The following is a 13,863-nucleotide window of genomic DNA, read 5'->3' on the forward strand; positions in this document are numbered from 1 at the left end:
TTGTTTGTTTATGGGAAAATGAAAAAGATTTGTACCAGTAAGTAGTTGCAGTTAATGTCTGTTCTCCCCTCATGACCATTTTGCCCTTATTCTTCATCTTTAAATCCACAGTTCTGTTTGGATCGTTTTGTTTTATGGTATTAAATATATATATATATATATATATATATATATATTTATAAGGAAAAAGTTAATAAATACTCTAAGAATTTTGGTTTAGAACTTATTTTTAAAAATATTTTATAAGGAAATGATAAATCAAGCCTTTTAATTTTCCATAAAAGTATTATTAAAAATTTTCTAATTTAGTTTAGGGTCATACTAATAAGTACCTTTTTTTTTAGGCAATGAGTACCATTAGGATAATAGTTAATAATCTATTTAAAAAAAATTTTGACACTACTTTTATAGGAAATGAAAAAAATTGTCAAAATATTAATTGCTTTTTTTTTTTTTAATTTTCCTATAAAAACTTTCTTTAAATGGATTGTTAATCATTGCTTTAAGGGTATCCGTTAGCATTTCTTGTTTAGATTATTAATAATTGTTTTAACAATACCCGTTAACATAACCCTATAAAATATTTATAATCAAAGTTAGAGTATTAGCATTAATGGTTCTAAAAAATTCTATTCAACATATCAAAAATTTACTCTATCTATTTTAATATAGTATTTACAATATATCCTATATCAAATATTTTATTTTAACACATCACACATTAAAATAACATCCATCATCTATTAAAAAACAAAAAAGTAAAACTAGAGAGAGAGAGAGAGCTAGTATAGAGGAGAGATAAATTATTAAAAAAATTTAGCCCATAGATTATAGTTGTGTACTATATTTTTTTATTTTTTTTTTAATTTAGCACATCTCATGAAGGTTAAATTTTGGTGTTTGGTGTGCTAAATACTAAACATTTAGTATTTAGAACATTTGATGCTAGTACTCTTATTAATTCCATTTCATTTACCACTAGTTTGGCTATCATCAAATCATTATGCTATGTGATATGGACAGTGCACTTGAGCAATGCACTCAACCTTTACCCATATGATATAACCTTAGTACCACTTTTTTAATTCAAGCTTGTTTCAATTTATTGGAGTCATTGTTGGGAAGTGCACTATTAGGTTCAAGTCGTTGGTCTAGCTTTAGGGAGGTTTTTCGACCACACCGACCTCTTCGGTGCTCTTAAAACTTGAACCATGATGGCACCAAGGATCAAAATTGCAATTACATCAATTGTGGTTTCGGTCGGGGTAGTATGCGAATGCTGACTACCAAAGTCATAAGAGAAGCATATCTAGCCATGTAACCAAAAACCCAACCACATCAAAGATCATATATCCAAAAGAGAAATGATATGTGATTGACCCAAACCCACATGCTATCGAATTGAAGCTTCAATCAAATTATAGTTGACCAAAACCCACACGCGATTGAATCAAAGCTTCAATCAAGTTAGAGTTTGAAGCTGAAACATGAAATTCAAAACTTTAGTCAAACCCTACCTACAATCAAATTGAAGCTTGATGTTGGAGCCAAGAGAAATAAGATTTGAGGGAAAGAAGGAGATGAAATATTTGACTAACAAGAGATAAGGAGCGAAAGGCAAATTACTTAAATATTGTGTGTATGTACACCTTCAATGCAGTGCTATTTTTGTCAAAATTTTGAAATGAAAATCAACAACCGCACTGGCCGAATTGTGGTTTCCTTAAAAAAAACATTGATTGTAAACCCTTTCATTGTCGACAACAATCAAGGGTACTGCGCCCGATTCGACTCCAGTTGATTTCGGTTGGAACATGAATAGTCCTAGTCATTATGATTTCATTTTTTTTTTTTCTAAATATTGATGCATCTATTATTTGATTTTGAAAATAAAAAGGCATGAACCTATTTTATCATGTAGTAAAAAACTGTATTGTATTTATTAATATATTGACAACACACAGGCAATCTTGAAGCACTATGTTGTAATATATAGACAAGCATTGAAAATTCCCGCCTCAATAACTAAACTAAAGTTGTCACTACTCACTAGTATATAGTTGATAATTTTGCTCAGAAGCCCAACAGAGGCAAACCCTACATATATAGTATCTTGCTGCTGGTTGGTAGGTATTGCAACAAGCCAACAAATCAGGTTTTCAATTTGATAAAGGGAAAATGAGTGGTAGGCTGGAGTTGTAAATAAAAATGTGAGGGTCTAAAGTGTCAATCAAAATGGCAGAAAGATGTAGATGCAACCCTTTCAATTTTAGGATTTGAATTAGAGAAAGTAGAGTTGTTGTTATTACAAAAAATGCAAGCTTTAGCTGCGTTTTTTTAAGCGGTGTTTACAAAAATGCGGCTATAGACAGGCTTTGAACCGCGTTTGGCAAAAACGTAGCTACACCAGCTACACATGTGATCAACTAAACTTAAAATGGGTATCACCAAATCTCAATTAATTAGAACTATGGATGGAGACTTGGGTTGAATTTTTATTTTTCTTTCTCCAACATTTGTGAATGAAAAACCATGTGACAAATGGTTTCAAACTTTCAACTATTACTCTATTTGCATTGACATTATATGAAAGAGGAATTGACTATATATAGAATTAGTACCCGTTGTCTAGTTTAAATATTTGTCTCTGACACCCCATTTGTATAATGGGGAACTGCCAATGTTTAGTAACTTTTTATCACATGGTTTTTGATTCATGAATATTTAAATAATAAGTCATTTGGAATCATTAAACAGTAATTCTGTGACAAATCTGACCCTCATCATCCTTGATATTGTTCATAGCTTAATTGTACCTGCTTTCTATAATAAAATAACTTAATTGTACCTTTATTTTTTACCTATTTTGCTGAAACAACTTAATTGTACTTGAAATTTGAAAACTACTCACCTTTTTCCCTAAGCAATCAACTTAATTTCATGGCCCCTCTTTCCTATCACTGTATTTATGTTTTGTACGTACATGACAACATGCGTGCATTTGGATAAAAATCATTATTAATTTTCTTGTACTATTCACCCAATAAAATTTCCACTTTAACTCTTAGAAATTGCTTGAAGTTTAAATTTTTAATTTTCAGAAAATTTTAAAAATAAAAGTTGCTAAAAATTTAGACAAAACTCAATGCTTTTTTTTTTTTTACTAAATAAATACGTCTTCGGTGTGGATTCGTCGACCTAACGTCACGTAACGGTAATAAGTAATATTATGTATGCCACCAAAGTTTTAATGATATTATCGTTCGAACCACTCACTAAATGAAATAATTCAAAACTCCTACTATCCAGCCACACTTCGTGCGTGTGCGGTGGTATCAAAACTTAATGCTAGTCCTAGGGGGCGTTTGGATAGCAATTAATCCGGCGTTTGCGTTTTCAAAGCGCATTTTCTCCTTTTTTTTTTTTTTTTTTTTGCCCGTATTTGTTGACTTTGGGAGACAACATTTACTGTTATGAATTGTGTATGAACTGTTCACGCACTGTGCATACACTATTCATGTATTAAAAATATTAAAAATGGGTCCCACGGCATTATTTACACATTTAAAAATTATTTTGCTACAGTATTTTCAGTTTTCAGTTTCAGTAATAATAAATTCAATCCAAACGGACCCCTAGTGTGAGTGACCACTCTAATATAAACAACTTTTTGATAACAAAAATGTTAACAAATACTTTAAAGGTATTAGTTTAAGAACAGATTTTAGAAATATATTATAAAAAAATGATAAAATAATTAATTTTTTGACAATATTTTATATTTCTAACAAAACTGGTATCAAAACTTTCTTCTTATTATTATTTGTTAACAATGGCTCAAAAGACAGCTATTAATTTTTAATAATTAGACATAATTATTAAAGCAACTTTTTTCTCTCTGAATGTCAGCTTATGTCTAAAGAGTCTCACACAAAACAAGGTATGTGAGTGTCACTGTCTAATTTTTACTTCACATTAATAAATGAAGTGGTTCGTGCCGTTGAAGATGTTGTGTAATGTGTTTGGTTCTTGATTGTTTAATAATAATGAATTGAATTGATTTGTTTTGTAATTTTCATTGCTGACATTTTATGCATTCCTGAGTCTTCTTCTTCTGCTCCCATATCTCTCTTTCTTACTCTGCAAAAAAAAGAAAAAAAAAAAGAGTATGATTCTTTGTCTCGGTCCTCACGAATCAAGTACTGTTTGTGATTAATTGATCATCGTTTTCAATGGTACCCCCTAAACTCAAAGCCCACAGAGAAGCTTTCAGCTTTGTTGGAAAGCCAATATTAAATATAGATATCAATGCTCTTGCTATGGAGTGAAACATGCACCATGTTTGAATCAAAGAGTTGGATTGGATATTGAAGGACCACTTACCGAAAATAGAATTTCTTGGTTGCATGGTTTCATTTAGTTTCACATTTATGATTTATGTACAATTGGACCAATACGTTAGCGTTTAGACTGCAGGGTGCAGAGCAAAATTCCGATTAAAAATAAAAAAATTCAACATAAGATACATTCAACATTTCTTTCAATAATAATGTATTTTTATATATGCTTTTGAAAAAGAAAATGTTTTAGTTAATTAATAACTTTAAGACATTTGTTAAGGTGCCACTTTAAGAACGTTTTGATATTATTTTTATAGTAAATATAAAAAGTTGCCAACAATTTTTTTTTTCTTATAAAAAGTTTTTAAAAGTATTTCTTAAATCAATACCATTAAGGTACATCTTAAAAAAATGATGCACAAATTAGGAAAAACACACACCATCACTTTCAATTTGTGTATACTAGTTAATGAATTGTTGTATTTATGCATTTTTTTTCTTAATGCTTATAATTGAATATTTATTATTAATTAAACTCTTTTTGGTGAACATTTATTATTAATTAAAATCTTTTTGGTGAATATTTATTATTATTTAAACTCTTTTTAGTCAATATTTAATATTATTTAAACTATTTTTAGTGAACATTTATTATTATTTAAACTCTTTTTGGTTAACATTTATTATTATTTAAACTCTTTTTGGTGAACATTTATTATTATTTTAACTCTTTTTGGTGAATACTTATTATAATTTTAACTCTTTTTGGTGAATATTTATTATTATTTTAACTCTTTTTTGGTGAATATTTATTATTATTTTAACTCTTTTTTGGTGAATATTTATTATTATTTTAACCCACACCTTCCATTAATGCTTAAAAAAAGGACTTAAAAAAAAATTATAATTCGATACTTAAAGTAATAAGGAGGGTATCGATAGTTAACTACATGGCTCTTTAGCATTAATTTGTTTTGAATTTTTTGCCAAAATTTATTTTTATTTATTTATTCTCTATGTAATTATGACATTTGAGCTCCATCATTCAAAGTTCAAACATGACTATATCTTTTTTTGAATTACAAATGCACAATAGGCTTGGCTTGGTTTACTTTAAGGACGTACCCATTGATTGGCATAAGATAGTACACATGTAAATTTTATAATAATTGAAATTAAGGATCTAAATTCATATCACAATGCCAGGCAAAAGAATCTACGTTGAAGTCTGGTATTTTGATCAAGTTGTAGTCTAAAATAACTATTTCCTTTTCAATATAGTCTCGCAATTTCATGATTTTATCGTTGTAGGGGTGTACTATATATGCAATTAGAATCTAGACATGAATTAATATTTGATTAAATTAACAAACCACAAGTTCCAATACATTTTTTTAAGTAATTGTTTGTTTATTTCTCTGATTAAATTACTTTGGGAATACTTTGCAAATAGAAGCATCCAGTACAAGTCAAGTCAATGTTATATTCATCAAGAATTAGTCCAGGCAGAAGCAAAAGATTGTTTTGTCATACATGGTTGAGGTTATGTATTTGTCTAGTATATTCTTCTCTATTTTAAGTTTTGTGGATTGTATTTGTACCTACTAGGCTAATACTTCAAAGGAGGTCCAACTACTCTTATTACATTAATTTATAAGAGTTTTGTTTTGGCACTTATTTTAAAGTATTTTATATATTTGTTTTAAGAGCAGAAGCCCCATAAGACCAATGGTAATAATTAGCAGAAGAATATAAAATCACAAGACCACGTGTGATTCCAAAAATTGAACATCAATTGGAGATGACTAGACGAGTTATTTTTTATTTTTTATTTTTTTTAAAGTAATGGAAAAGACAAAACAAGTTTAATATAGTAATTTTCATAATAGTTGAGTTGATAAGTTTTTATTTTGACTTAATATTAACATCACTTTTTTAGTGAAGAAACTATAGCGATGAGGCTCTTTTTTATTTTTTATTTTGGGTTTAGTATCATAATTTTTAAATGTGAGATTAAGATAGTGTTTTAATTTTTAGGATCTTTTTCTATGTGAAAGTTAATAAATGTTTGAAAATTGAATTTAAAATAAAAAATGGGTAATTCAGATTGGAGAAGAGATCGAAAGGAAAAAGTTTAAAACTTAGGAAATTTTTAAAAAATAATAAATTAATCTTTTAACTAGTTTGTGTTTTTAAATTTAAAATTATTTAACTAAAAGATATGAGCATTTTAGAGAGTTTCAAAATTTGTATAAGAATATTTTAATACGTAAAATGATGAAACTCAAACAGTGAATCCTGTTATTAGTACTTAGTAGTATAGATAGATAACAATTTTTTACATTAATTATTGATTAAAATTGAACATTTCACCTTTGATTTGCATATAAATTAAGGAGTTGAAATCATATTTTTATTCAAATAAAATTAGAGTTTGCAATGGGAAAGTGAAAAATAAGAAAATTCGTTTGGCCAAATCGAAACTCAAAAGTAGTTATTTAAATGAAGTTTAAAAATTTTATCAACAATTTTTTTTCTCTACTTTATTACAATCCAGAATAACAAAAATGAATAAAAACTTAAAATTAAAACAATTTCATGGTTTTAATTCTTTGGTAATTTGATATCGAAAACGAATGATTTGAATTTTGAATATCTCCCTTAAAAACACGCAATCAACCAATATCACAATTTTTTTTTTATTCACAATGAGTCAATTTCATAAAATTCAAGAGTTTAATTAATAAATTAAAAATATATATATATATATAGTGAAGAAACTACCTTGAGAGATTTTTATTATCACCTGAGCTGTTTGTTGTGGTGGGACAAGCGTGTGAAGATACAGTCTACGACCTCGGGCGTGTTACTCGCCGGTTATTTTCTGATTCTCTCTGGTGATTTGACTGTGACATAGCAGATAACAAACACTATCAGAATCAGTGAATATCCGCCACGTGTTCATGGTCATGTGGATATGTGGGTCCCGTAAACCAAGAGATTCTATCTGGTGGTACCCACTTAGATTGACTTCAACCAATAGGATCAAAGCGAGCCTTATCTACTTTCACTTTTGTCACGAGGGGCTGTAACGCTGTACTTGCTTGTGGACCTTTGGGCCTTCATTCATGGACTTATGGTACCTGCTCTTATTTATGCATTGATTTAATTGTTGAATCATTCAAAAAAAAAAAAAAAAAGGGTGAAAAAAATTTATTTGGGTTAAATTCTACTTTTAATTTTTAAAATTTGAAAAGCTTTTTTATTCATAAAAAAACTATTGTGTATGTTTAGTCCTTAAAAATTATCATATGTGATGTGTGCATTGTAAAAAAAATTGAAAATTTCAATATGATTACAAAGAAACTACCTAATTGCCACACTTGTATGGCTCATGTAGCCTAATAACACATGGGCTGACTATTTATACAGCAGTCACCTACCGACGGCAATTGCTTTAGCTTGGGCCATGGTCGAAAGGCTATGAAAGTTCAATTTTTGAACTTGGGTCGTGTTAGGCCCAAGTACCATTAATTCTATTTGAAAATCCTTGGTTCCCTCAAAGTGCATTTTGGAAAAAACTTGAAGTTGTAATTTTAAAAAAATGGTCATGGAAGGGAAAGTCTAGCCTGTAATAATCATGCACTTATTTAGTACTCTACAAGTACAGTGACGTGATATCCTCTTCTCTCATAGAGCAGTGAATCTCACCAATTAAATTTATGGTGAGATTCATCATTACTATGAGAATAATGAAGTATCACGTTTTTCTACTCTAGAAGATATCTAACAATTTCCATAATCATTGTATAAAAGAAATTGTATGTTTCCATTTGAGGAAGTACATACAACAATAAGTTTTAGTTTAAAGTTTAAATGAGGTATACATGGTTTATAAAAAATGAGTGGATAGTAAAAAAGCATATGCATTGAATGGTATTTATATACTTTGTTGAAATATACCGAGAGTTTTATAATTTAATTGACAACTCCTAATCAATATTCTATATATATCTAAAAGCTGAAGCGTAGCATTTATTGTTGTTACACTTCAGTTGAGCCACATCAGTGTTCACGTCATTTTTCTTTCTGATTTTCCTATAAATTTTTTTTAAACATTTACTCTTTTTTTCTTTTCTTTTTTTAATATTTACACTTTCTCCAACCTTTCTCTATCTCTTATCTTTTTATCTCCCCACTACCTTTTACCTTAATATCACTTTATATCTCCCCATTACCCTCTATCTTACCTTTTCATCTCCCCATACCCTCTACCTTAATATCACTCTTCATTTTTCCCTTCATCTTTTTTTTTTTTTTTTGTCATTTCTTATTCACACCCTTTTATTATAAATTTGTCATCTTCCATTCTTTACATACTTCCCCCCCCCCCCCCCCCCCCCAAAAAAAGAAGGGCTCTCTCTCTCTCTCTCTCTCTCTCTCTCATTTTTTTTTTTTTTTTTTTAATTTTTTTTTTAAGGTTGATAAATTGTTGTGTTCTTTAGAACTTTATATTGAGCTGATGCGATTTAGTTTTGTGATTTAAGTTTTTTTTTTCCTCTCTTTAATTGTTAATTTTATTACATGTGTTTTTCTTTAAATTCTTAGTTTGGGTTGCTTTGGATTCACCTATTTAGTTGTTCTATATATGTTATTTTTGTACAACATGACATTTGTTCTATGAAGTTCCTTTTAGACTTGATATGTTATCTTTTCATTTTATTATTTTTTCTCTCTCCTCGGGTGCAATGATTGATTTCTAACAAAAACTATTCTATTTATAATTTAGAAATCTATTTCTTCTTAATTCCAATAGTTTAAATTTTGTATGGGCCATAAGGAACAAAGGGGTCCATAATGCATTCATGTTCTCCTCATAGTGTGATAAATCTGAGTAGTTGAATAGTATTATTGTTTAATTTACCACCACTACATATTTTTTCCTAAAAGCTACATACCATCAATCGTAACACCAAATGGATATTTTAAAGTTCATTTGCATGATTACATTGTTGTATGGTAAGTTGAAACATTGTTGACTAATGATGTATGTTAGATTGTATGTGTAGCCTCTTGACTTGCAAAGGGTAAGTACTGATTTATGCTGAGTTTTTGTTATTGGTATTTTTTAGAGCTATAATGGTTGATAGGTCTAATGAGGCTCCATTAATTTATACGAGGCTTCAATTTCACCAAAATAACAAGTAATAAAACAAGGCAATTCATGTTTAGCTTCAAGTTTATTCTTTTTATAATACTAGTCAAGGTAGCACGTGCAAGGCACGTGCTAGCCATGGGAAAAAAAATAGTGATTAGGATCAATTTTAAATTTTATTTGTATCACAAAATATAAATATAAATCATTTGATTTTTAAAATACAAAGAGATTTACATTAATCAAAAGAGATATTAATTTTAAAAATTTTGATAATTATGTCATAAAAGTTAATCTCAATTGTATAAGACCGTGATAAATCCTAGTCCAATATTTTATTATTTTATTTTGACCTATAACTTACACCTTAATAGTTGTAAATATATTGTAATAACAATAAAATGTCACGACATTTTTAGTTGTGCTAGATCTCGATATAATATTTTATTATTTTATTTTATTTTATTTTGATTCATAAGGAATTGACACATACATTACAACATTTTCATAATATCTCTATGTATACATTGTACTTAATTACAATGTAAATTTATATTATGGACACAAAAAAATTGGCAAATTTTGTACACATTTACAGACTTTGTACAATATTTACCATTTTTTGTGCAAATGTGTATAATATTAACAACTTTTGTGTATTTACAATGTAAACTTGCATTGCAAGTACAAAGTAAACATATAAAGATCTTAAAAACAAAAAAAAAACAAAAACAAAGCTCAAACCAACTGGCATACTTGAAGGAGAAAAAAAAAAGAAAAAAGAAAAGAAAAAGTGCACCTCACTAATTGAATAAACCAAAAAAAAACACTATTCATGAGCCTTTGGCTCTTTTTATATAGTTAATAGATATGCTAGTTTACATAAATATTTAAAAGAAAAAAAAAAACACAAACCGATAACTAAAAAAAAAAAAAAAAACTTTAGGCACTGTATAAATTAATGTTAAAATGTTGTGGACTTAGCATTTTTTTATTTGATGTATAAGAAACTGAGATCTCAACAATTGTAAAAATATTGTGATAATAATAAGAGTTGTAACATTTTCTCAAAACATTTATTTTTAGTTGTGGTTGGTTACAGTCTCATATTTTATTATTTTATTTCGACTTGTAAGAAATTGACACGTCAATAATTGTGAAATTTGTTGTGTCAGTATAACAATATATATACCAGCTTACATAAATATTAAAAAAAAAAAAACACAAACCGATTATTGAAAAAAAAAAAAAAACTTTAGGCACTGTAGCTACTGTGCTAGTTGAATAAACCAAAAATACTACACAATAAGTGTTGTAACATTTTCTCAAAACATTTATTTTTAGTTGTGGTTAGTCACAATCTCATATTTTATTATTTTATTTCGGCTTATAAGAAATTGACACGTCAATAATTGTGAAAATATTGTGAAATTTGTTGTATCAGTATAACAATATATATACCAGCTTACATAAATATTTAAAAGAAAAAAAGAAAAAAAAACACAAACCGATTTCTAAAAAAAAAAACTTTAGGCCTACCATGCCAATTGAATAAACCAAAAGCACTGCACAATAAGTGTTGTAACATTTTCTCAAAACATTTATTTTTAGTTGTGGCTGGTCACAGTCTCATATTTTATTATTTTATTTCGACTTGTAAGAAATAGACACATCAATAATTGTGAAATTTGTTGTGTCAATATAACAATATATAGACCAACTTACATGAATATTAAAAAAAAAAAAAAAACATAAGCCGATTACTGAAAAATAAAATAAAATTAGGCATTGTAGCGACCGTGCCAGTCGAATAAACCAAAAGCACTGCATAATAAGTGTTGTAACATTTTCACAAAATATTTATTTTCAGTTGTGGTTGGTCACAGTTTCATATTTTATTATTTTATTTTAACTTATAAGAAATTGACACCTCAATAATTGTGAAAATATTGTGAAATTTTTTGTGTCAATATAACAATATATATAAAAGGAAAAAAAAAAAAAAAACAAACGGAAGACCGAAAAAAAAAAAAAAAAAGCCTCACCAAAGTACCGTTGCCACTACAGTGTTTGCACAGTGCAAACACTCTGAGTGCACAGTGCCGAACCACTGTAGCGGCATTCGTGCTTTTATAATTTAAAGAAAAAAATGCTTAGCTTTTTGGTAATCACAAATTCATTTTGTTAACTCAACATCATAAACTAACTTTAATTTAGTTATATGGATAGGGTTTATCATTTTTCATGTAGCAAAATATATATATTCAAGCTAACACCAATAGCATTTCTACAATTGACCGTTTAAATTCAACCATATCCTTCATATCATTAAATTATTAATATTTTCTCTCATTTTTTCAATTTTTAAAAATTAAACATACAATTTTTTAATTAAATACAAATAAATAAAAATTTCCTTATAAAATCATACTCAATTTTTTTAACATTTACACTTTTTCCAACATTTCTCATTCCTTTCACATTTCATCTTCCCACTACCCTCTACCTTAATATCACTCTTCATCTTTCCTTTTATCTTCATTTATTTTGTTTCTTCTTCTTCTTATCCTCCTATTATAAATTTTTCATTATCTTTTCTATCCTATATTTTTATGCAAAATTTTCCCTCACAAAAAGGTTATTTCTCTCTCTATCTCTCTCTCTCAATTTTTTGGTGGATTTTTTTTCTTGCATCTTTGCTTTATGTTATTAATTTTTTGTATTTTTAAGAACTCTACTTTGAGTTGATGCAATTTAGTTTTGTGTTTTAAGTTTTTTTCTTTTTTCTTTTTTGTTCTCTTTGGTTGTTAAATGTTATCCTATTGCATTATAAAGAATATAATATTATTCTATTATATAATATGATTTGGACAATTTTAGCATATAAGAATTTTACATAAGTTACCTAGACAATAATAATAATAATAATATATTTATGAGATAATTCTAAAAAAATTATCACGCGCAACGCGTGGGTCTATGCTAGTAATTATAATAGAAGCGTCCAAGATTCACATCTCCCTCTTCAATATTTAAAAAAAAAAAAAAAAAAAAAAAACATTGTTGAAATATGATAGTATAATTGGTTCTAGTTAGTTCAATAGCTATATATATTTTAATAAAATATTTGTCATGCCCTAGCAATATACAGAATACTTTTGATACTGAAATACTTAGTGTTTGAGACTATATATATTATATGGAAGTGCTGATAGCCAACTCAAGTAATTTCATAATTTGGACCTATTCAGGCCATCATTATTGATGCAACCAGGCTTTCTCCATACACCTTTATAGTCTTTATTACATTTTTGTACTTATCTCAATTATTCCATGGTGATTGGCGGGGCTTGAGCCCACTAACTTGAACAGCTATAGAATGTTGTATGGTACAAAAGAAGAGAGTTAAAGGAGAGAGAGACTAATATCTATATAATATTTAAAAATTGAAGTATAGTATTTATTGTTGATTCGTTTTTATTAAGCTACATCGGCATGACATTTTGATCAAGTTTGGTAGTTTTGGTTCATTTCGTCCCACTTTAGTGTTTTTGGTCCACTTTGGTCATTTTGCTGAAAATTGAAAACTGAAAATAATGTAGCAAAATAATTTTTAAATATGTGAATAGACGCGTAAAACCCATTTTTAATGAAAGTTTTGTTAAAAAAAGATGTTTGTGAGTCCTGTAAATAGTGCACAAGACCCACTGGACCCATTTTCTAATGTCTAAGCTTCACAAAAAAAAAAAAAAAAAAAAAAAAAAACGCAGACGCGTTCCTCTATAGACGTGGGTCCGTTTGGATACAACTTATTCTTGCTGAAACTGAAAACTGAAAACTGAAAACACTGTAACAAAATAATTTTTAAATGTGTGAATAATGCCATGAGATCAATTTTTAATATATATTTTCTAAATAAAGTGGCTGTGGGTTCTATGAACGGTGTGTGAATAGTATTTACAGTATGTGAACAATGATAATTATCACCCTGAAACGCGTGAAAAAGAAAAAAAAGGAAAATGCTGGGAAGTGAAAACCTAGACGCTCGTGAATCCAAACACACACTAGTCCAGACGCGTACTTTATTTTGATGGATTGTGGTGAAAAATGAAAAATGTCTAAGATTTGTCAAACTAAAGTGCCCGCAATTGCAGCAGGAAATGAATGAAGTTAGTTGGTTCCTTTATTTGATGAGCCAATAACATATGGACAGTAGTTGAGCAGGTGAAGAAGCTCTTTTCCTTCCAGACTCTTTCCTAAAGGTTGTTGAGTTGACCACGGCCGTGACCAGTTCTCATTAGTAGTCAGTAGTGCACAACCGAACCTCTATTTATATTCATCTCACAGTAAGCCAACAAAGAACAAAGA

The sequence above is a fragment of the Quercus robur genome, chromosome 1 (assembly GCF_932294415.1).
Source record: "Quercus robur chromosome 1, dhQueRobu3.1, whole genome shotgun sequence".
NCBI lineage: Eukaryota > Viridiplantae > Streptophyta > Magnoliopsida > Fagales > Fagaceae > Quercus > Quercus robur.